Raw genomic sequence first — 25,482 nt, forward strand, 5'->3', positions numbered from 1 at the left:
GCTCAGACTCACAACTATCACGGACCTACAGAAACTGCAGAAGCCGGACCTTTTGCTGTTATGTGAGGAATTGGGGATTAATACGAGGGGTTTGGCACGAAAACCCGTGATCATTCAGGCAATTACGGATTTGGGGGCAGATGATGACGAGCTCAGTGAAGCGTGGAGCCGCATCGAACAAAAAAAGGAACAGCAGCTCAGACAGCAGGAAGAGCGGGAAAAAGAGGAAAAGAGGCGTGAGCGTGAACGTGAGAATGAAGCAAAATTACTGAAGCTAAAGGCTGAGCTCAGTAAGTTAGAAATGGCATTGAGCAAGAGGTCAGGCTGTTGTCCCCAGCAATTGGTACCTCTTCTCAACAAGGAGGCAGGCGAGACGTGTGAAACGATTCTGCAGCAAAGCCTCCGCGTGGACAAAGAAGAAAGGCGAAAACTTCGCGAGGCGATGTGCAGTGAGAGACAGGCTGAGCTAGATAGACTACGCGAACGAGAGCTGGAGGAGCACAGGCGTAAAGTTCAGTTGCTGAAATGAAGAAGAAGACGAAGAAGAAGAAATTTCTTTATTTTGCTTGAGCAAAAAAGGTGACGGAAGAAAAAGCTGCTTAGTTGCAGCTTGACAAAGCTCCCGCCTCCCAGACAGCAAGCACTTGCACAGCACATAGTTTTACAAAATTGATAAAACAGTCCTCTGAAAAGAGCAGTCAATTGTGAATTGTCACGTGCAGAACAATAAACAAAATAGACACTTGAAACAAGATTAAAAGAAAAAAAGGAATCCGTGGTACATGTTAAACAAAAATTTTATAAATTCCCTTGTGCGACATTTGCAGAATGTCTATTTGTTTTTCGTCCAGTTCATTGAGCGCATGCGGTATGGCGTGTTTTAGTCGTTGTTTTCCGTACATTGTACGGGAAAATGGAATGAGCCATGGTGACTGATAGCGAAATGAATAGGTATTTGTTGGTTTTTGTAGTCTAGCTAAGGTCAGAAATGTCTCAGATTTTCCTTGTATTGCATTCTTGTACCTACTTAACAGGTTATAAGAGTACATATCTTCCACTTTTAGAATGCGAATGTTTGAGAAAAAGGGGTCCTGTGTGTTCTAAAAATGATGTGTTTTCAATAATGCGGATGACCCGTTTTTGTATTAAGGCAAGTTTATTGATGTTTGACTTGGTGGTATTTCCCCAAAGCAGTATACAGTAGCGGAGTTGGTTGTGAATAGAAAAGGGCATTATATAAGAGCTTTCTTGTAGCTAGTCGGAGGGTGTGACGGTGTTTGTTTATTGTACCTACAATCCTACTTAGCTTTGTCGACAGATGTTGAATATGCTCGTTCCAGGACATGTGCTCGGAAAAGAACATGCCAAGCGTTTTCACACACGTTTCCAGCCCAAATGTATACGGACCGAAGGTAATGGTGGGAGATATTCCAGGTAGGACTCCTGGTGCACGAAAAAGAATACATTTTGTTTTGGATTCATTTAGTATAAGACTATTTTTTCGGCACCATTCCTGTAGATTGTTACAGAATAAACTGGCATCTGTTTTTATTTCTTCTAAGTTTTGTCTAGATATCAATACTGTGCAATCGTCTGCATATATGACAATTGTGCAATCTCTGTAAATTTCTACAATATCGTTGATGTAGAAAAGAAAAAGAATGGGTCCTAAAAGGCTTCCCTGTGGGACACCCGATGGAATTTCTTGTAAGTGCGATTTATTTCGGTTTATCTCAACATATTGATGCCGGCCAGTCAAGTATGACCGAATGAGCTTAAGTGAAATACCCCGAAATCCATAGTGCTGTAATTTTTCTAGTAATATTGGATGATTTACACGGTCAAATGCCTTGCTGAAATCTAAGTAAATACCTAAAGTTGTAAGTTTTTTCTCGAAATTTTCCAAAATTACCTCTTTTTGTCTTAAAAGAGCGTCTTCTGTGGAGCGGTGTTTTCTGAAACCGAACTGGTGACCCGTTATGAGGTTATGTTTTCTTGAAAAGCTTTCAATGCGTATATTAACAACTTTTTCGAGTCCTTTAGAAAAAATCGGAAGGATGGATACTGGTCGGTAATTGCTTAAATTATTTTTGTCACCCCCTTTGTGTAAGACCTTGACACGGGCGACTTGCATATTGGTGGGAAAAACGCCAGTAGATAGGGAAGAATTAAATACGTGTGTTAACGTGGGCGCAATTATATCCAGAACATATTTTATCGGTCTTATTTTTACATTGTTCGCATCAACGCTGTGGCTGTTCTTGAGTCCTTGAAAAACACATATTACTTCTGACTGACAAGTAGGGTGAAAAAATAAGCTTTACGATACTGAACGCACAGAAGAAGAGGCCTCGGAACAGTAGGCCGTGCTTCCTATTTCTACGAAAAATTTGTTGAAGCGGTCCGCAAGCACTGTTCCGCTTACTTCTTGATTATCAATTACGAGGTCTGGTATTGAACTTGCCTGTACGTTCCTCTTTAGTAGTCTATTTAGATTTTTCCAAACTAGGTCGCTATTTTGCAGACAATCACTATCAAAAAGGCGAGCGTAATACTCGCGCTTAGATTTTTTGATAGCTTTATTTAATTTATTTCGAAAACGCTTGAATTCCCTCAGTTTGTTGACGTCACGAGAGTCTACAAAAGATTGATAGAGCTTGTGTTTTTCAGCTATAAGTTTGACTATGTTGCGGGTAATCCAAGGCTTACGGGAGCGCTTGAAACTTCGATGTGTTTTTAGTTTGAAGCAAGCGAAATATTTTTGCTTGAAAATTTCTATAAACTTGTTGTATGAGGCATTAGAATCTTCAATTGCAAACATTTCACTCCAGTTCGTCTGAATAATTGCATGCCGGAACTCTTCCAAAGTATGCGGTGTTATTTCGCGGTACGTGACTGTATGGCATTTTTGGTTCAAGTTATTGTGTCGCTTTATCAATAAAAAAATTGGCATGTGATCACTGATGTCAGAGCTTATGACACCTGACCGAATATTACACGATGAATTAGTCACGAACAAGTCTAACAGTGATGATGATAAAGGAGTGACTCTTGTTGGAGTGGCAATGACATTCTGAAAGGCATTGCACTGTAAAACAAGTAAAAAGTCTGTAGTGGGTTCTGTGTTCTTCAGAATGTCAATATTTAAATCACCGTCTATCGTTAGTAAGCGACCACTACAGTTTGCATGAGAGAGTAACCCATCAAAAAATTCCAGGAACGCGGAAATACTTCCATTTGGAGGTCTGTAAATAACAGAGAACATATTTGTGCCTTTCCTAATACAAAGAGTTTCATAATCGCCGGTAATACAGCTGTACTCCGGTACGATTTCAAAACCGGTTATACAAGTTTGAATAGACACACCACCTCCTCTAGTATTTTTTCGATTTAAGAAATAATGATTGTAGCCTTCCAGCACAAAATAGTCGCTGTCGTCAGTGTACCACGTCTCGGTCAGCATCAATACATCGAATGGTATATCACATGCCTCTAGTAGCAACAACAAATCATCATGCTTTTGGTTAACAGATCTCGCGTTCAAATGAATCAGCTTTATCCATTTCTTTGTCTCTGTTGCACTTAAAAGACCAGAAATAGCCTCAGGGCAAATGCTATGAGTACCCATCATTTATCAAAAGGAAAAGGTAGAATCCCAAATTCACGTATACGATCATTTCAACTGCTGTCGCAAATCCTTTGCAGATCACTTTCGTATTTAATCGATACAACCGAGGATGACTGTGTCTGGTGCGCGAAAATGCTGCCATTCCTAATCCATACGAACCGCCAGCCGAAGTCGCGCTTGCGCACAACTGCCTTTCCTAGGAGCTGTTTCACGAACGGACAAAGATGTTCATTTATATAAATTGGTTTGTGGTCTTCTTCGGAATTTTCCTCTGATTCTGTCGCTATGATAGACGTCGTGAGCCTTTTCTTCCGCGACTTATCAAGGACCTTATCGCGTTTCTCTCGTCGTTGGAACTGGACTACTATGTTTTTCTGATTTTTTTCCTTCGTTGGCACACGGTGACATACGTCCACATCACTCGATGATATAGGCTCACCGATAGCATTTCCAATCTTGTCCAAGATACCAAGAAGGTTTTCATTCGGTTCTTCGGTGATACCTTTGATTTCAATATTTCTATTTCGTGTATATTGCTCAGACTTCACAAGGTGTTTCTGGCAATCTGCAAGATCTTTTTCAAGTGTGTAGACTTGCGGCTTCAATTTTTCGTTTTCTTTTTGTAGCAAGCTTTTTTCGTTCAGAGTGGTTTCGAGGCGTTTATTTGCCTCGTCTAAGCTTTTGCTAACGAACTCTACGCTCTGTTTCATGTCTTCTAGTTCTGTGCGAAAGCCACGCTCTTCTGTTCGTAGGCTTCGTTCTATTCCCTCTTTGAAGGCTTTAAGTTCTAATTTGAGTTCCTCTTTCAGCTCTCTGATCGCCTGCGCAACTTCCTTAGACATTTCACACAGTAGTCTGAGGCAGGCACACTCAAAAAGTCACCGAAGGCAGCAGTGACAGCAAAAAGAAAAAAAAACCCTAATTATTGTGCACAAAAAGTGTACTAACCTGCAATATGCAGAAAACAGGCGTTAGCTGCTGCTTGCTGTGCTGTCACTGCTGCCAAGTGCTGCACACGGGTTCTGCGCCGGCTTATATGCCGAAGATGGGGTCACGTGATTGGGTCACGTGATTGTAAATTGATGTCGTGGCGATAACTTCATGGCCTGGCTTATGGCGTCGGGCGATGACCGCGTCAGACAGGCAGGTGCGCAGGCAGTGCAATCTTTGATCCGGGGGTTGCAGATTTGCGGTAGGTATGACTGCAATATGCAGAAAACAGGCGTTAGCTGCTGCTTGCTGTGCTGTCACTGCTGCCAAGTCCAGCTGCTGCCAAATGGGAAACAGCGAGAGCTCGATTGAGAGTCTTTCGAAGAGAAGAAAGCTTCGAAGGTTGCATCGCAGATTTAGAGCACATTTGCGCAGAGGGAGAGCTAGACCAGGGTTATTGGTCTACGATGTTGGTGGCCATCCTCCCATGAGAGGTTTGCGAAGTATTAGGGCGCCTTTCCGACGAGGAGTTCGGCAACTATGAGACAGCGAAAAGCGCTCTTTACAGGTATTTTGGCATACGTCTAGAGGCCGACTACAAATGTGGAAGTGTTGGCAGCGGGCTGCGCGCCCATATGAGTGTCAGCGACCAGCCTAGGGACCCCGCTTGGCCAGCTAGGGACACAGAAATTGCTCAGGAGAGCAAGGAGAGGGCAGGTTTAAGCCCAGAAATAAATGCCAGCTGGGCGGCTGCAGAGGAAGCATTTGTCGATTTAGAGGTGAAGAAAGAGGGCTGCACACCGCCAGCTGTAATAAAGAGACAGGGCATAGTTTGGTTGAAGGTGCAGGCATTAAGGAAGGTAGCGAGAAGGCCGCATCTAGCCCTGGGAGAGATGCCGCTACGGCAATTGAGGCAGAGGTTCCGCGCCAGAGTGTAGCGAGTTGCAATGCCACCGCACCGAAAGACCGATTTCCGAAAAAAAGCGTCACGGAGATTCACCGTGTAGCAACGCTAAACCGCCAGGTCAGAGCGCAGAGCTAGCTGAGAGTGGCGATGCTACTCAGATTGCTGCGGTGAGCCACAATATTAATAGCGCTGCACCAAACTGCCGACTTCAGGACAGCGAGACATTAAGCTCTGCAGAAAGTGCACAACAGACGGATTGTTTTGAGTTTCCGACGGGCAGTGGCGGACGCATAGCACCCATTGACAATTCGATGGCAAGCGCAGAATGCGGCTCAGCGCTGCATCAAAGGAAACAGCAGCTCAGCGAAAACCAAATCAGTGCGGCTAGTGACAGACCACAGGAAAATGAGCTACCGTGTTCGGAGGAAACAGCAGCTAACAGTTCTTCAGGTGGGCCGTCGCCTAGGACAGAGAGCAAACCGCAAGGGGCATCGCTGCGCAGGAAAAATCGCGAACGCGAGAAGCGATTGAGAAATGCTAGTGCAGGTGTAGATGCTAATACGAGGGCCGGCAGGTCAACTCAGGACGGCACCGCGAGAACTGTTGACCGAAAAAGAAATTCAGAGAAATTTTGCCGAAGGCGGATGCGCACAATGAAAGCGAAGTTGACTGCCCTTGCGGGGCGGAAGCGCTCTTCTCCATTGAGGGTATACATACGGCATTGCCCTTCGACAGGTGACGCGTGCGACGTGCTAGGGAGAATAGCGCGCGACCGCAGCACAAAGGGGCACTGCAGAGAGCGCGTGAGCGGGAGGGGGACGCGACAAGCAGGGACAAAAAAAATGGAGAAGGCGCCCATTCCGCAGTAGGTCGCGCGGAGGCGGAACCAATCAACCCCACAGTTTTCTTGAAGCACCTGCTTGTGGACCGGCCGTCCGACCACGACGGCGCAGGGCGCGGCTGAAGAATGTCCAATTCGGGGAATAAGTGTTTGCCTTTTGTTTGTTGCGTTGACTCACTGTAAAAAACGAGACAGGGGTGAAGGCAAACGAGTTCCCAGCTTTTACTGGTAGTGCTGAGTGGTTTTGTAACAACGTAATTATTCGCTCAGTTGTGCACATTTTGAAGATGTTTCCTCTTTTTGAAGTACATGCAAGAGGGGACGCGGACTTACTTAGCTGTTCTTTTTAAGCAGTCCGGGATGCTCTTCAAGAACCAAATTGCTACTAAGTTTTTTCGTGCGTTTTTGAGTGAAACTGTATAGTAGCAGGTTCGGTGCGTGGGTCCTGAGAGGTTTCAGTGTGAGCTTTTCTCCAACAGCTATAGTACCGAGATTTAATTCCTCTTTTGAACTGGTTTACTCGGAGGAGAGTTGAGTGCTTGCTTGGGCATGTGGTTTGCGTTTTAGAGACGACCCAAAAGAGATTGGGTCAGCGGCAGAGGGCTTCGGCATACTTCTGCGAGCAATTAGCCCAAGTCGTCTCTTCGTGCAGCAGCGGTGACTGCTACCCGCCGAGACTGATCTGGCGGGGGAGGAAGCTGTTACGACCGAACTTGAGACCCGCGATGATAACGGTGGCGGATTCAACAGCGGAAATTTAGAAAGGTCGTTTGACCCCCAAGATGACCCCACCAAAAAGAATGACTAGCTGGGAAATGGTCGACGGAGCTCTTCCCACGCTCGGCTCGGTGCCAACGACCTTCCCTTCTAGAAGGACCGACGACAGGGGAAGAAAGGATGCTCCTCGTCTGAGAAGACCGGGAACGAATCAGAGGAAGCCAGCGCAGCTGCGGCTGCGACGTCATCATGCCACACATGTGTTCGATGGACCCGAGCTGCTAACAGTATGGTTGCCTCGAAGTGCGAACGAGCTGCAGACTTACGTTTCCTCCTCGCCAGTTCCCACGGGTAGAATGTACAACAGGTGTCTTCGTTTGCTGTGTTGTGTAGTGCCGATCTTTGTGTCACGATGAATTGCCGCCTGGTGAAAGGGCGGAGCCTTGGGCTATTTAACCTGCGCCCAAAGTTAGCACGAAGGCTCTGAACCTTGGGTAATAGGTTCATCCAGTGGCTCTGGGCCTTGGGTAATAGGCTCATCCAGACGCTCGACGCGATGAACTCTTAAATGTTTGTTTCTTTGCAATTCTGCCTTTCTTTATGTAAATAATGTAAATGTAAATGTCTTATGTAAATAAGTGTCTAAAAAAGTGCCATTAAACCCGCTTGTTTTCGTATCCCCAACCTCGGAAGTTCAGACCGTTACCTCATCCTGTACGAGCCCCCAATGATGCTCCTACCCGCCCCTTGGTGATGCAACAACTGGCCACGCTACCCGAGCCATGACAACTGGTGGCAGCGGTGGGATGCTGCTACTCAACTTATGACACAGGTGCAGTGACTATTTCACACATGTTGCCTCTTATGCATATGTGCCTTCTAAAAGGGCCAACATATTCCTTTATCCCGTAAAAAACATTGTGTCCTATCATGATGCTTTACCGGTATTTCTGGTGTATAGACCAAAATGTCACTCAGTATTGTAACATGCAGCGGGAACTGAGTTTATCCAATGTTTTAGCGGTCCTAAAACATTGGACCATTACTGTTCCCACTCGAGTTATTGATCACTTAGCTCTCGCCCTATCATAAGCTTGCCATCCAGGTTGGACAAATTGGTAGAGCGACTGCTCCGGTGAAGCGGTGGTTCTGGGTTGGAACCCCGATCAGGACGAATCTTTCTTTAACTACGAAGTTTCTGTGAAAGCGGTATAGCTTTGCTTTGTAGCCATTTGGCAGTGCTCGGGTGGATTTCAATGAGTAATTACTCCTTATTACAGATCTTTTGTCAACGTCAGACTGATTCAGTCGCAACAAATAGTGCAAGGGTAAATGTGTGCTGCTCCCTAAAAGTCGTTAATCAGGTTATAAAATGTACGCTGTATTGTTTTAACGGCTACAAAGAAATAGCGGTGATGTTAGATGCCCAACCCTTATTAGGTAAACATAGCTCGCGATTAACACAGTGGATGGAAAAGAAATATGGACTTCATCCCTCAGGATGACCCTCATGCCAGTAAAACAAAAAGTGCCAGTGTTGTCATACTTGAGAGCTTTGCTCTTTATGGTGGCGGTTCCACTCTGCCTATGAGAGGGAACCATTTTTGGTGATATTTGTACGTCGACTGTACCTCGTTCGTTCACTTCATAAATAGGGTTCAGATATCTCCGGAAAGCTAGTTTTCTCTGCTTTCAAAAGATGAATCTGCTTAACGATAGCTGCAATTTTTGTCTCAACTGTAAGAGGAAACGCAAAGACGAAATCTGGCAGTTGAGCTCAACTTCTCTCAGGAAATGGCAAATTGTGAAAAACCTGTTGCACCTAGAAAAAAATCTTTCGAGATACTTATAGATCTGACGCTAGTAAGCGTGGGTAAGCATTTAGAAATACGTGTATAGGTTAGTTTATTAGCCACACATGTTTGAAAAGCATAGAAAACAGAATATTATAATTAGCAATAACTTTTGCGATATGCATTGTACTGCGGTGACGTTTTGCACAGTTTGAGATCGTCCAATTTCTCTTCCTTTCTGAAAATATCATTCATCTGCCTTGTTTAGTTTAAAAGTTATTCCGGATCAAAGTTAGCGTTTCTTCGAAATAGTTAAAGACAGAATACTATACTATTCAGGTAACCAGCACGTGGCAGTTCTGGGATTTTAGGTGAAGAAACTTAATACTTCTCTCTACGTGGCTAAACATCGCCTTTACTCTACGGCTTCTGGGGAATGTGCAATGTCTAGTTGATTTTAGCTATCTTTCTTGTTCTCCTTACTAGGGGCACAAGCTCTTGAAACATTCCGGGGCTTTTTTTTTCTGGCAAATATACTCTTAAAATGTTGGTCTCTGATTCTCTTAATCAACTTGTAACAATTACCAACGACAGTCCACAAAATACAAACAATAACAGCAATAACGCAGCGACATGCGATAAATGTGGATAAATGTAGCAAGCTGCGCCCTCTACACCAATGCACGTGTACTACATAATCACGGTTCAAAAAAATAACGAGTGTGGTGCTGCTAAACATTTAAAATCGGGAGATGTTAACGAGAGGGAATGATATCTCTCCGATATTTGCACGTTTCCCTCCACTTTGCCCTCTGTAGTGGGTGTCGTCTAGTTCACTATATGTGTGTCGAACTTCCCAGCAGATTTCCGCCATATTGCTTTGCTGGGTTGTTTTTTAGCATAAAGCTACACTACGCGGGTCAGAGCCGAATTTTGCGAGGGTGTGCGCCGCCGGTTATGCGCATGCGCGAGAACCGCGTGACGTCACAAGAGGCGCAGGTGCGTCGCCTCCTCGTCACAGCCGGTGCGAGCTCCTCGCTGCCAGCGGCGCCAGCGTGCGCTCCTCTCCGACGCGTGACCTTTAGCCAGAGCCGTGTTTATGACAGTTGCGCCGCGCGTTACTGCGCATGCGCGAGGAGGGTGCGCGGAGAAAAGATGGTCGCGTTTGACATGTAAGCAATTTTTTTTCACCTGACGCTACTAAACGCATTTTGGGCGTCATATTATTTTTCGAGGATAGCTTTGGCATTGCTAAAGCGACAGGAAAGGGAAAGAGACAGGCTTTCGCTTCGTGCTGCCGGTTGTTCGTTCCTCCGGCAAGCGCTGTGGAGAGGAAGTTGGAGAGCGCTTGATTCGCCTGCACTCACTGCACCAGTTCGGCAAAGTTCTGCGGCAGCGGCGGTGCCGCGGCTGTGTACCGCTAGTTCCGGCACTTTGAGCGCGGTTTGGCGCTGTCTGCTTCCAAAACGGTTGATCGAGTGCAGGCCTGGTCGTCGCTAGCCTTTGCGATGCCAATGAATTGCAGCCAGCTGTTTACAGCCTACATCTCGTATCTCATGAACAAATGTTCAAACAGCACATCACAATAACACGTTGCCATGAACCAGCCTCGATCCGTTTCTTTGGAGAACTCGAGCAGCGTTCTAGTTTGTCGACTAGTGAAAGTTACTTCAGTCTCCGCCGTTTATCACAACCCGCAAACCATCATCTGCTTCCATGGCGGCTGCAGCTGCAATATTTCAGCACTAACCATGGAGCAGGTGCAGTTTTCCTGAACTAGACTCGCACTTCTTTGTAACGAATGCCGTGGTTCAGAGGGCGCCATGTTCCACCGCTGAAATGAATCCATGTGGCATACAAGTCGGGTACAACTCAAGGACGAAGCAGCACATGCCCATCAAAGGAGACCGCCCAGCCAAGCGCGTCGACCGAACAGTTTTCTGTTCGGTCCCCACCTGTGCGCCGCGACAGCACCGGTGGAGACTGAAGCCGCCACGACCGTCTAATGCCGAACATGACCCCACCTGTAACATTCAGCGCTTTTGCGCAAAAGACGCTCTCGCGTGGACATATGCGAAAGGTGAGCCCTCACCGCCCTGTAGTGGCCAGTGCAGCTGAGACAATAAACGGGAACACCACACCTACTAGTACCTTCTCCTTTTTCCCTGTCTTTTCATACTTTTATTTCTCTCTTACCTGTCAGATCGTTATCCCTTTCCTTTCTGCTGCCCCAGGTCAGGTGCTCCTAGGGACGATGGCAGATGCCGGGGCTGCAAAATCTTTTCCTTTCTGTTTGCGTTATTATTCTTTTAGCCTTATCCCGAACAAAGGACATTGCACTCTCGGCGACGCGGGGACAAACCGCCGTCTCCTCCCCTCTCTTTTGCAGACTTGGCTGCATGCTCAGCCACAGAAATCGACGTGACTGGCTGGAGGGCTCCCTCTGAGTTGCATGTGCCGCTTCGTTATTTAGTTGTAACCGACTGTAGTGCTGAGAAGTCCCCTCTTCCAAAACTGGCTGCCGCAAAGGACCGTCCCCTTCCTTTTCCAGCTGAGCCAAGAGGTGCGCGCCCCTCCTGCAGGGGGAAGGGGGGGGGGTAGACTAGCGCCGCAGGAAAAGGAATTCTCTCAAAATGATTAGAAGCATTTAGAAGCGGTGTTTACACGACGGGGTTGAGTTGAGGATTTGAGCTGAAAACCGGTTACTGGGTTCATGTAAACACCTTAGAGTCCGGTCCGGGGGCCCACGGGGAGCGAGTCCAGTCATCTCCGCTGCAGCTGGTGGGTGGACTCACTCGACCCCAACAGATAGCATGTAAACCGGATGGAGTCGGAGTCGGGCTAGTAGAAGGGGAGGTGCTAAATGCGAACCTGTTATTCACTTGAGCCGTAGGGCCTCTGAGACAGCCGTGCATGCCGCAATCTTCCCGGCTGCCACTGCCCTTTCTCGCTGCGCCGCTCGACGCTTGGTGCCGCTGCTGTTGAACCGGTCTCAACTCGCTAAATTGAGTTCATGTAAACACGCAGTCGTCACGTTGGGCTGACCTTGCTAAACTCAATCTCCTGGCTCGACCCGCCGAAGTCGGGATCATGTAAACGAGGCTATAGTTGCTTGACAATAGACGGTGTGAAAATAGCTGCTGTTCCTTCAGTTTCCAGGTACGCGCTGCGGACAAACACGCGCGCACACACACACACACACACACACACACACACACACGCACACGCACACGCACACGCACACGCACACACACACACACGCGCGCGCGCGCACGCGCGCTTTTTCCAGCTTTGATTCAACCCAAATCGGGAAAAATCGGCGCAAGGCGAGTAAGATATACATTTCAGCACGTGATGGAAAATTCTGGAGGGAATAAGCAACCTCATGATGCAAACTGGATGCAAGAAAGACATAAGTCTAACATGAATAAGAGCACGCAGTTGAGGGTCCAAACGAGAGAAGGGAGGTGGTCGCCCTAGTGCCTACAGAACTATCGCTTTGTAGCCGACCCTTTTTTTTTGGCAGCGTTCATGCACACCTCCCCCCCCCCCTTTCTTCGTACAATGTTTAGTCTGAGTCCGCCTCGTGAATGGTATGCATCTGTACTGCATTTTTGTGAAACTTGGCAAAATTCTCTCTAAGTTAATCTGAATTAGTTCCAAGGTGCCGCCGCATGTACGACGAATAATTTCTTCTGAGGTGAACACATTCCGACACCCTACGGTGCTAACCCTCTCAATAGCAAATTCACGTCTCTGGCGCAATGTCGGTTCATCTCAAGGGTAAAAAGAAATTGACAATTGCCCACTTCTCTCTACTATTTTCTTTACCAACCATAGTTTATAAGGTAGGACAGGCATCTACCGAGCGTTGACTAAATTGCATAGCAGTCTTTGTTAAAGTTTTTAAATCATAGATGTAATATCATTTGATAAAAAATATATTTTTTGAGCGCTAGAGTTGGTAGGTTACACTGTACAGCAGGAGTGTTCTGAGTACTACTAATATTACTATGCGTAAACAGTGACGAAGTGATTGCACGCGCAAAAGACGAGGGCAGAAGGAAGGACACAAGAAAGGCATCATTTCAACTATAAGGTTCATTGAAAGAAAAAACAAAAATGCTAGAAATATATACATTGGACATAAGCATAAATAATTTGCTTTATATCGCACTTTTCTTATGTTTGGCGTCCGCTTTCTCTTTTCGCTTACTTAGTAATTTGCGCTGTGCAATTATGTCGACAATTATCACTAGCTCTCTCAAGTTTCCTCTGTATCGACGTTGTGCCTTTTGCGGTGGGGACTGGGCAGCATTATTTTTTCTTTTTCTTTGCTCCCACTAATATATGTCACGGCATTGAGAACAGGAAAATATGTAGTCGGGTAAAACTCAAGAACAAAACGGCACATACCCTCAAAGGAAGCCCTCCAGATAGTAACGTCAACGGTACAGCTTTCTGTGGCTACTCAACCAAGGCTAAACAAGAGAGGGAAAGAAACGGTCCTTTGTTCCCGTGCTGGGCATCCTTATCTCGAACAAGGATCACCCCACCTCTGACGCTGTTTGGACAAAGACGGTACCCTCTTTGTCCCGGCTCTCCAAATTTGTCCCTTCACCCTTTTGGAACCATAGACTACAGAAAGGAAGCCCCACTCGCTTTGGCTTTGGCAAGGGACAGGCAGAGGAAGCAGCATGCGAAACCACTCCAGCCGGCACCTCCCCCACGCACGAGGGGGACTAGCAGCCGGGTTTGCCATGGTTTGTTTGTAATCCTCTGAAGGCAGGCACAGCAACAAAAGAAAAGCCTTCATGCAGCGCGGGTCAAGAAAGGACCGGACACATATCTCAACATCTCAACCAAAACCAGTCTCAGGTCGCTCGGGGGCAAGGCGGGTAGACACTCTCTCAGTGATGGATCAGTGTCGTAGCCTGGTGGCAGGCACTGAATTACTCGCAAGATGGCGGCAGTGGAACCATCACCTTAAAAGTGCAGTAGACTGCCACTCAAAGTTCACGAAAAATGCGTCTCATTTCCCGCATGTGCGTTCCACTGTCCTGGTGCCATTTTCACTGGCCATTGACATTCAGTCGCATGATGTACACCCCGCTCCTCGAGTTGATTTTGTTTGTCGTGTGAACCTGCCGTCAAAATAGGTGCAGGAAAATGCTTCCCCCGTTGATCTGCAGGTAACCTTGTCCTTTGCCAGCTGCTGTCACCCTTTCTCCACAGATGTCCTAATCTCTATTAGCCCTCGGTCGGCCACCTATTGATGCATTCATCTTCTTTTGGTTTGGTTTATTAGGGTTTAACGTCCCAAAGCAACTCGGGCTATGAGGGACGCTGTAGTGAAGGGCTGCGGCAATTTCGACCACCTGGGGTTCTTTAGCGTGCACTGACATCGCACAGCACACGGGCCTCTAGAATTTCCCCTTCATCGAAATTCAGCCGCCGCGGCCGGGATCGAACCCGCGTCTTTCAGGCGAGCAGCCGAGCGCTGTAACCAATGAGCCACCACGGCAGGGTCATCATCTTTTGGAATGCACCCAGTTTTTTAGTTTCGTATTGTTTATCTCTTCTCTGTTCATCTCTGCTCAGCCTAACCAGATGTGGTCGTGCTGTTGTTTAAAGGGTTAGAGGCACAAAGTTTAAACACTAGCAGTTTTAATTTCTTTACCGGCCATAAGCAGATACATTCTAGCAAGTTTCAGTCATCGGGGCTGAGCGGAACATATGATTTTAAATACTGGCCTAGGAGCCGCTTCAACCCTTCTGGGTTGGAACTTCATCGAAATCACCTGTCAACTCTCAGTGCTTGCTGACAACGTGAATAGGGACTGGTGAGATAGTTGGCTGAACCTGTTGGCATTGCACCAGTCTGTCATGGTTGGAAACCCGCTGTGGTCAGTCTAGACTTACTAAAGCAGCACTAACGATGACCAAGTGTTCAGTGGTGTGAAAGGCTTTCTAACGAGTGACGCCGACGAGACTCTGGGCAGTTGCCCAGCAAGGTCTTGGCAGATCGCTGGCAAGCAAAAACTTGTCCCCGATGAGACAACAAGCTGAGCAGCCTCACTGTGCTTTATCTGTATGTCGAGCAGAGAGAGTAATGTACCGCACTGCATGTGTTCACGAGCCGACACTGATGAGGGATAAACACCACATCCTTAAAGTGCAGCCATTGCCAGTCTCCTTCCGTGACGAGAAGGCTTAGTAAGTATGTTCGTGATGATGATTTCAGAAAGCGAATTCTTATATCCTAGCGTGTGAATCTAGCCACAAGGGAATTTTGGCAGCAGTGGCCTGAAATCAATGGTTGTTTACTTTGCAGAACGCACCTACGGTGAATGGGATGTGATGATGCTGGATGAGGTGACCCTCTTTGTCTGGCAGCGCTTTGATTTGGGAAACGCAGACTTATGATGTTTAGTGCATTCAATTTCGTGTTATTGATTGCCATAGCATAAGCGGTGAGAAATGGTAGTTCATGATTGAGGACATAAATACTTAGCGTAGAAATGAAGAACGCTAAAGGGATGTTCACCAATCTGAAAAGGGATGAACTTTTTATGATGGGCAGTGAGGTACTGGAAGTGATAATGGAGTACATCTGAGCCAGGTCATACACAAGTATAGAGCATGTGAGAGAAATGGTTGAGAGAATAAGAATGGGGTGTTATACTCTGGGACAGCATGCAGAAGTTATCAACAGCACCTTGCAGTATGCTCAAAAATAAAAATTTGAACTTCTTTGCCTCTGCAAAGCTGCCAGGCAAAGTGTTTTACACTATAAAAGGCTTAAAATTCAGAACAGTGCAGTGAACCACTGAAAGAAAAATCATAGGGTTAATGGTGAGAGATGGCGAGAAAACTGCAGTGGTTGCTAAAAAATGCGAATTAAAATCTCTGCTGAAATCATGATAGATGGGGGCAGGGCATGCTTTTTTAAAACCTAACTGTCCTTTTTGGGTAGGGGAGTGGTCACTGACAGCAGGCTCTTGCCTAATTTATGAACATCTTACTTTGTTTTAGGTCCCTTAGCCTGCCATAAGCAGCATATACTCTTCATGAATTTTTAAATCTCATTAGGTGGCATTGATAGACTAGACAAAACTCTACATCCTTCTCATCAAAGCACACACTGTCTGAAGTGAACTTTGTCGACCCCGTTAGTCGCCACTTTGATGCAGGTCAAAACTAATGGGCGCCGCCGTGGTGGCTGAGTGGTTGTGGTGCTCGACTGCTGACCCCAAAGATACAGGTTCGATTCAAGCCATGATGGCCGCATTATGATAGAGATGAAATGCTAGAGGCCCAGGTAATGTGCGATGGCAGCACACTAAAAGAACCTGGGGGTCAAGTTATCAAGAGTCCTTCTGTTAGGTGTCCCGCATAGCCTGCGCTGCATTCTGATGTTAAACCCCATAAAACCAAGCAAAATTAATGGCTACATTATTTCTGAAAATATGTGTAAATTTATAATGACTTTCTAAACCTTAACAATTTTTCGTGCCTGTTTCCTTTCGAATTTCCCTCTCTTGTTCTTGCCCAAGCTGAGTAGCAGGTCAATGTTTTTAAATTCCGGCATAATGTTGTTCTTTATTTCATCACAGAACTTTCTCTTTATAGCTTTCCTAGTTGTGTCTGCCGTATAGTATTTTGCACAAATATTTGAATCTCTGAGAGCTATGGCCTGGTTTGTAAATTCTGTATTCAACTACTCTGACATTATTTATTGCCCTATCTATGCAGAGTTCTTGTAACCTGCAGTGGTAAATATCTTTAAAGGCAAACTTCTCTGTTATGTGCATAGATTGGGCAAGCTCATGTACATGCGACGCCCATAAGCTTGTATTTGTTTCCATAACCTTCTGTATGAGGCACTGAGTTACTGGAATACTCTGCAAATCTTCACTGCAATTACTTTTGCCTAATATATTAAGATACTGATGTAGTTAAGTTTGGCTTGAGCGAAAATTACTGAGCTCAAATGAGTTCCTGGCAGCTTCTCTTTATCATTCTGAAAACAGAAAACTACGCAGTTGGCAGGACACAGAAAAGATGCAGACAGGACGAGCGTAGACAACTGATTTATTGAACAAAACGACCTTCCTTCAAGAGCTACCCATGCGCAACCAAACATAACGCCAAAAGCAAAAGCACCCTATATTATCAACCCAAAATGTCAAGTTCTTTCTGATACGGGTGAATTGATGCTTCGCTAACACTTTTTTCCGCATCGTATCTAGCAGTTTGCCAGGCTTCAAAAATCTTGCGTGCCTTCCCGTCCTTCGTGCAGCCTATAATCTTCGTTTGCTTGAAAAGCGGCGTACAGATTACTTTTTTCTTCTTGTCATTCATCTTACAAGACTGGCAGTGCCTTGCTAAATGCTGCCGACCGTGCTGGCTCAAAGAGTTGTTGTGCTATTGAAGGCGTTTATTTATGCAGATCCCCGTCTGCCCTGCATATACAGAACCACAGCTGAATGGGATCTCGTAGATAACTCCCTTCTTGCAGGCTACAAACTTAGGTCTGTGGTTGACTGCGCACCCTACATTCCTTGGCAGGTTATTGTTTGTTAATCGGCATGAACGAGACAGTTTACATGCGGCGGGAAAGAACACGTTGACACCGAATTTCCCTCCCACCTTCTTCCAACCGTGCCAGGTCTTGTCTGCATCTTTTCTGTGTCCTGTCTTCTGTGTCCTGTCGTAGTTTGTCTTCAGAATGCCTTACCAACTAGCCTCCCATCACGCACTTCTAGTTGTCTTTATCAAGCAAAGTATTCGTAGGTTTCTGTATTTTGTTAGCTGGCAAATATAAAGCAAGGATGGCAGGGTTTTCTAATGTCCATGGGGCATTCTTGCAAAGTTCAGTGTACATGTAATTTCTTTTCATGCAACATAAAAAGTATTTCCTTAGCACTCATGTTTGAGACAAAATGCTGAGCACTTCACCTCTTTAAAAATGAAGTCCATTTTGCTGCTGCTCTAAATGATAGCTGGCTGCAGCTGTCGTGGCATAGCAAATTCCCTAGCTAATATTTACACCTATTCATGATGCTTCAAGCCACTTGTATGTCATACAATCTTCTTGAAAGTACAGAATCCATCAGTTTTGCCCTGGAGGTGTAGTACTAAAATGAAAGTAATACAAGCAACAGCTGATGATCTGCTAGGGCAAGAGGATTCCAAGAGTTTGAGAAGGACAGTAGAAGTCCGAGCCAGGTGGAGTTGAAAAATTTGACCAGTAGTGGACAGGGATCCTGCGGTTTGTGGAGGACACAGGCAAATTTGAGACTTATGGAAGAATTTTTTTTACCAGGCAAAAAAAGACGCATATACAAGAGAGAACCACACAGGACAAGGTCTAGTAACAATCGTAGTCCTCTGTGATTCTCTCTTGTGTATGCGTGTTCTTTGGCTGGTAAAAAATTCCTCCGTAAGTCTTCAATTTGCCGGTGTCCTCCACGGACTGCAGGATGCCTGTTTGCTAGTAGTCAAATTTCACTACTCCACCTGGATTGGACTCCCACTTCCCTTCTCAAGCTCTTGGAATCCTGTTGCCCTAGCAGATCATCAGCTATCGGTAGTATTACTTTCGCTTCAGTGAAATTTGACAAGAAGCGGACAGGGATCCTAGAATTTGTGGAGTACACAAGCAAAGTTGAGACTTATAGAATTTTTTTACCAGCCAAGGAAGACGCATACACAAGAGAGAACCACGCAGAACTAGGGCTTTTACCTGCCCTTGTCTTGTGTGGTTCGGTCTTGTGTATTTGTCTTTGGCTGGTAAAAAATTCATTAGCATGCCATACCATCAGGCCCACCATTCAGCCTTGTTTATGGAAGAGGCCGCAGTCTTCTTTAAGTGCACTGTAAAGAGCTTGGGATGCAATGTATACGGCTCTTTGTTTTTCGGGAGAACCTGGTTTCTCCGAATTGTTGCACCCCGAAAAGATTCTTAAAAATCAGCTCAACTTCTGCGTGCAAATGTGCCTGAAAGGAAGTGTACTTCGCTGGTGCACAAAGGTCATGAACTGTTGGAGAGTAGTGGATTTCTCGTATTTCCTCTGAGGTATATTTCAAACAAATGCTGGTTATTTTAATTCCTGTGTAATGCTTTTTGTTCTTCGTCGAGTTGTGTATAATTTTAGATTTGGAACTACATGTCCTGACTGGCATTTCATTGCAATAATTATGCCCATAATTAGTCAGCCTTGTTTGAAGGTATGGGTACGCATTCTGTATGGGTGTTTTGCAGTCAGAATGGTGGATGAATCTTCTGTGAGTTTTCTTCAATGGAACGAAGGCAACTGGAGTGGCTGTTCATGTGTGACTCAGCCAATACTTCTCCTACAGGACCGGCAAGCTTCTGAGTATCTATGACTCAATTATCGGAGCTGCAATTGCCCTCCGAGGCTGCCTGTGTTGACCTGTGCAAGGCTAGCGGCTCGGAGCTAACAAGCATTTGACACCATAGAACTATACACAGTCGTTCAGGGGCCGTGAGGGAATAATTGTTAATGACGTATTGGTAAATGATGTTTGCTGTACAAACCTAGTGTGAAATGAGACTAATTGTGCTTGCTGAAAATGCTGTTTTTTTCGTCTTTGGAACAATGTAATGCTTATCAAATATGTTACCTCTCACTGATTCCTCAATTTTTTTTTTCAGTGGCAAGAGACCAAGAGTTGCGTGGAAGTCGAGCAAGCCACCAAGTTGCGCGCGATTTGAGCCAGAAACCATGAGCAGGCTGCGAATATTTCAAATCACCAGTGGTTACATTGACTCAATAAAGCAAGCTTTCACTGTAAGCACAGTGTTTTTGGCACTGCATTGCTTTGGGATGCATGCATTGAGCTGACTGCTAGCTCTGCAGCTACCCATGTGTATGCAGCAAAATTGCTTCAAGAACAATAATGGGGTACAGCAAACAAGACACAAGATGGACAAAAGGACAGACTACAGGACAACAAGGACTACAACAAGACAGACAAGAGATACAACATGCCAAAAACATGACAGACATCACAACAGACATCACAATGCGTCAGCACGCCGTCTGTTAATCTGTCAAAAAAAGAAATGATGTTCCTGAGGCGCGGCGTTGCTGCTGCGCATGTGTGAGTTCAGCTGTTTTGAGATGTCATATATTCATTGTTTTTCGAATAAACGGGAGTTGAAGACTAGCGTCTGTCCTGTGTATTTCTGTCCTTGTCCCGTGTGTTGACTAAGCGCTAGCAAATATGAATAACAACAGACTACATACAGCACGACAGGACAGACTACAGCACAGCAGGACAGACTACAACACAGCAGGACATATTACAGAACAACAGGACAGAATACAGCACAACAGGAAAGACTACAGCACAACAGGACAGCAGACTACAGCACAACAAGACAGACAACAGATAAGACATGCCCAAAACATGACAGACAACACAGCACAAATTTTCTGTTGTAATCCTGTTGTGTTTTTTTACTGGGAACACATGGCCAGAATTGGCGGAGTTGGTGAGAAACTTTCAAATGGAGAGTCTTAGCTTCACGAGGACAAGATCAGCCATTCTGACTAAAGTTGGATTGAAACAGGATAGCGGTCCCACGCAAAAAGTGGAGGTCGACAGGGAAGTCAGACAAAATCTGATGACCCCCCCCCTTCCCCCCTGGCAAAAAACGTGCACCCAGTATATAACCTGAGGTGGTATATAATGGCGCGGAGGGAGGTGGTGGTGGTTTTACGGTGGCAACGGTCGTCAGCGGCCGGGGCGATTCCTTGACAGCTGCCACAGTGCAAGATCTCACACTTAGCGGCCAGAATTCTAGGCCAGACAAAGTTGGATAGGAAAATTCCAATAATTTGTACTCCGGCGCACGGTGCCGTTCCCGGCTATAAGACGGCTCTTGAGCTGGCTCGAGATCTACCGCCGTGCCGCTACAAGGTCCCTCGATGACCGAGGGAGCGGAGAGCACATGCTAAAATATAGAGAGATCACGCAGCATTATAGGTTGGAGCGTAAACTGCTACCACCTCCAGACCCGAAATTAGACAACAGACAAGAAGCCACGTGGAGGCGACTGCAAACTTATACGCATCCCACCCGGTTATGGCTAGCCACTCGTTGCCAGATGCCAAGAGTGATGAATGTAATCTCTGTGGCGCGAGAGGGACCCTCGACCCCATCATATGGCAATGCCCATACTCTCCCGGGGGCGCACAATATCGACAGTAGAGACAACTGGTAGACCCTGCTGCGGAGCTGCAACCCTGAGCTCCAGCTCCTGCTCGTCCACCTGCCTGAAGCGGCTGCTGGGACCCGAGACCTACCAACCTGCATCTGAGGCGGCGTCATCTGCCCCCTGACCTGCGTATCGGGGCGTGGGTAGATCAGGTTATCCATTGTAGATTGAAGTTTATTCTCTCGCTCTCTCTCTGACGTAAATTTATTTCCGCATTTAGTCCTTGTAGTCCCTTCTTGCTGTCTCCGGCAGCTGCTTTCTCTTTCCTATCCTCTCCGGTACCTGCTCTCGGTGGCATCCCGGACACCTTGCTCAAGCAGCCGCCGTGTCTCTTCCGGCCGCACTGTTTGCATCGGCCGGCACACCCAAAATGGCGCGGTCGCAGGGAAGAGAAGTGGAGGCCCCCGCACGCCTCGCGACAATCCGCGCCGCTGCCGCCAGCCGTCGGTTGTGCGTGAAGGGGAGTACCAAGTGTTGCGGTATGAACCCCAAACGAGGTGGTCCTGTATCTCCTCTCCCACTAAGAAAGGGAGTCGCTATGTGAAACTCAGGGTTTCAGCCTCCCGCGACGAAGGGAGAAAGAAAGAGGGGGTTGTAAATCATCGTCGAGGCAACTCAGAATCAATGAAAACAATACGTCGGAAACAAAGAGCGCGGGTGGTCCCGTTGTTATTTGAGACACAAGTGGGCTGTTTTGCAACCTGGGTAAGACGCTGATGAGTTAGAAAAAAAAACATTCAGGAATTCTATGGTCCCGAATGAAGCAAAAGAGAAGAAAAGAAAAATTGCCTCTCAATGATCCCCAAGGGGTCGTAATTAATGCGGAGCCCTCGAAAACGTAACCCTATTTTCCATTCTTCTTTCATTTCCTCCTTTACCCCTTCCCTCACACCGCAGCACGGGTCTCCATCGAGATACGTGACGCAGTTACTGCTCCATTTCCTTTCCTCCTAACCAATGTTCAGTTTTTCAAAATTGTCCATTGGCATACCATCAGTAACAGGCGATGAGTCAGACCAGTTCTAAACCTGTAAAGCTGCAAAAGCAGACGAAAACCCACAATGATGGGAGTGGGCGCGCGCCAGTACTTACACTCTGTTGTTTAATCGTAGGTAGTGTTCTTTCAATAGCACCCTTTTTTTCCGCGCACTCAGAGCCAAAGCACACTTCTTCCGACGTACGTCCCCAGCGCAAGTGTGAACGCCTTCGTAGCAGAAACATTCGGACACTGAAGTAGGTCACATAGCACAAGCTTAGGCCTCTGTAACTATGAGAGGAAAGGCACGAGATAAACGCGCGAAGACGAAAGTGGAACGCGTGTGAAACACTTGTAGGTCACGTACACGACGCGTGGTGAGGAAAAGAATGGCGTTTCTATCCACGACGTCACTACAGCCCCGGTGTCTTAGTCACTTCGTTTATATGGGGGGGGGGGACGTACATCTTTGCGTATCGTACTAGGCACGCGCCGCGTAACACCCGTTCATTATCAACTGGCGAGGGTTGACAAAATTTGTTGACTGTTATGCCGCTTCGTCGAAAAGTATCTAACGGTCTGGTGTACCAGGCGCAGACTACATTGCCGCATTTGCTTGCAATTAACTCAAAAGCAGTGACTAAGGGCAGTGACGTTCCCGCACTTATCACGCACTTGCATAACCAGTTCACAATTGCAGCTGCGTATCGTTGCAGATTCGATAAAAAAAAACCATTCGGTTAGATTTCGGTAGTCGTGAAATAATACCAAATTAAGTAATCGGGAGCAGTATTTCGCAATTCTACTCTGTTCGTACCTTAACAACTTCAAAGTAACTTAGACATAGTTACATAAAAAATTGGCTGTGGCTTAACTAATTTAAACCTGGAGTGATGCGATATCTACAGCTGGGTGAGTGTTTTTGAGGTAAGATTATTGCGGAAATGGATACTCAGTTAGTAGCCTCTCAGCACTGCCAAAACTTCTGATTTATGACCGTAGATGAAACTTGTACACTCCAGGGCAGTTGCTCACAGAGATTGTAGCCAGTGGCAAAGAAAAAGTGAATTAATCTACAATTAACATCCGTCAGTGTTTCAATAAAATTTCCTGGGCACTACCTCAAGGTTTACTGAAATGTAGAAGGCTGTGAACTTTCATTTTTGTAGTCCTGCTGCTGCAGTTCGGTAGATGCTCATTATTCCTGCGATTCTTCGGCACACTTGTTACCTGTGTGCCCTTATACATCTGCTTATGATAACGGCTTCTTACATCCACAGACATCAGCCGGTGTTGCTGAACTGAATAGCAATCTGCCCCCCACCCCAACGGTGGTTGTACTTGGTAAGATTTTTATGATTTTCTGGATGCTTTGAGCAGTAGTATAATTTTCTAAAAAGCATATTTATAAAATATGAAACCTCATCAATAACAATGAACTAGAATAACAACAGGAGAAGGGGGCTTGAACTGCCCTCTAAGTCAGACTCAATGCAGCTCAATGAGGCATGCCCAGCAAGCTAAATTTACCATGCACATGCCGCAGTCTTCTCTTAGATATGGTAGCTGGCAGCATAATCCGCTGCTTGAACCCTGCTTGTGCCGATGTAGAATTGTGGTTTGTGGGCTGTAAAATTAACTTCAGAGTTATATTAGAAAATATCGCATGCATTGCCATTTATTCATCTGCTCTTGTCCATTGCTTTATAAATAGCTTGAGCATCTACCATTAGCATGCTACATATAGAGGTGCTGACAATGTTTTTTGTGAGCTGTGCTGACATGACTAGCTATGTGCAAAAAATTTGTATATGTTCATATTATAATGCTAAAAATTATTCTTCTGAGCTGTAGCATTTAAAAAAAATTGCTCCACAATTGTTAACATCTAATCTGAACTCGGTTTTTGTCACTAAAGGAGATTTCTTTTCAGGCACAAGCATCTTTGATTTTACATGCATTGTGACGCTCGATGGAGGGAGGTGCTTTGAAGGCCTGAGCTTTCTGGCTGCCATGGAGATCATTTTTGCTGCATGCCGCCGCGGTGGCTCAGTGGCTATGGTGCTCGGCTGCTGGCCCGAAAGACGCGGGTTCGATCCCGGCCGCGGCGGCTGAATTTCTTTGGAGGAGAAATTCGAGACCCGTGTACTGTGCGATGTCAGTGCACGTTAAAGAACCCCAGGTGGTCGAAATTTCCGGAGCCCTCCACTACGGCGTCTCTCATAGCCTTAGTCGCTTTGGGACGTTAAACCCCATAAACCAACCAACCTTTTTGCTGCATACTTTTGTCTCAACATCAAATACAGTCAACAAGTGCAAGCCACATTGGAATTCATTCAGAGGTAAGCACACAAATTTTTCTATTGTGTATCGGCAAGTTTTTACCATGTTTATCTCTGACTGTTGCAGTAGCCTTATACTCAGTGAGACGCGAGAAAAAGCTGCATGCAAACTCTATAAGCCTGGCATCTTTCCCACAACATCTGACATTGTTGCGATTAAATGTGCATGTGCATTTTGTGCGTGCTTTGACAACCTTAATAATACGAACTGATGGGCGAGTAGGTCGAACATTACGGTGAAACAGCGCTGTGGCACATAGACAAAGAAAGCAACTACTTATCTCAACTATGTGGCCCAAGCATGTGTGAAGCTGCTAGGAGTTGGATGGCTTGTGTCAGAAATCGGGAGTCCGCCGTGCTTTCCAGTGCACGCAACCATGGCTTTCATTCTTTTGTTAGTTTTTTTATGCCATTCTCGGGTGGCAACTGCTGTTGTATCAAAGAAATAAGAAATATGAACGCATGAAATGCAAGAAATCCTTGGTGAAACCTGCTGTTTCCGGGAAGGCCAGGAAAATAGAAGGCAGGATTTAATTAAGCTTCCATTCTAACAAGGCAGCTAGTAAAGAATATTTATTTTCATATGCAAAACATTCTTAAGCCCTTCTCCAGAGTTGAGCTGCAATTTAATGTGCTGTAGTTGCAAAGTAAGCCCCGTGAAAGATGCTAGTCTCTTTCTATTCTCCAAAACTACGAAGAGTTGTGCTAAAGAACGACATGCACACACGTGCGCTCAGCCTGTCTGCTTACTGTGTATTGTTCTTTTGGGCTGTTCTTCATGGCTTTATAGAAGTCTTGAAGGCTAGCTTTTATGTGAGTATGGCTCGGTTAATAATTTTCTTCAGCTCTTTCAATCATTTGGCTGAGTAATAAAATCAGAGCTTGACTGTATTGTCTAGTCATGTGTAAGATCCCTAGTTCACAAAAACATATGATTTCAGCATTTTTGTGCAGTGGTGTGCTAGCAGCCACATTATCGTTTTTTGGACGATAATGTGTCTGTAGAAACCAGTACAATGACAGAACGATAGGAATGTGATTGTTTTTCATGTGAATTTTTAGGAAGGGTACAACCTGGTAATGAACAAAGTTCTGCTG

At 45.8% G+C, this 25,482-nt stretch overlaps 1 long non-coding RNA gene across 1 annotated transcript in view; it reads right to left on the reverse strand.

Annotated features, from left to right (window-relative positions):
- Positions 1-635: 635 nt before the first annotated feature.
- LOC149361278 (uncharacterized) overlaps positions 636-25,482 on the reverse strand; it is an 87,751-nt gene continuing 62,904 nt past the window's right edge. The window contains exon 3 of the long non-coding RNA XR_016288929.1: positions 636-4,830. This is a non-coding gene — a long non-coding RNA (uncharacterized LOC149361278). The remainder of the gene's footprint in view (positions 4,831-25,482) is intronic.

This window comes from Amblyomma mixtum, chromosome 2 (genome assembly GCF_055824585.1).
Source record: "Amblyomma mixtum isolate Tamu chromosome 2, ASM5582458v1, whole genome shotgun sequence".
NCBI lineage: Eukaryota > Metazoa > Arthropoda > Arachnida > Ixodida > Ixodidae > Amblyomma > Amblyomma mixtum.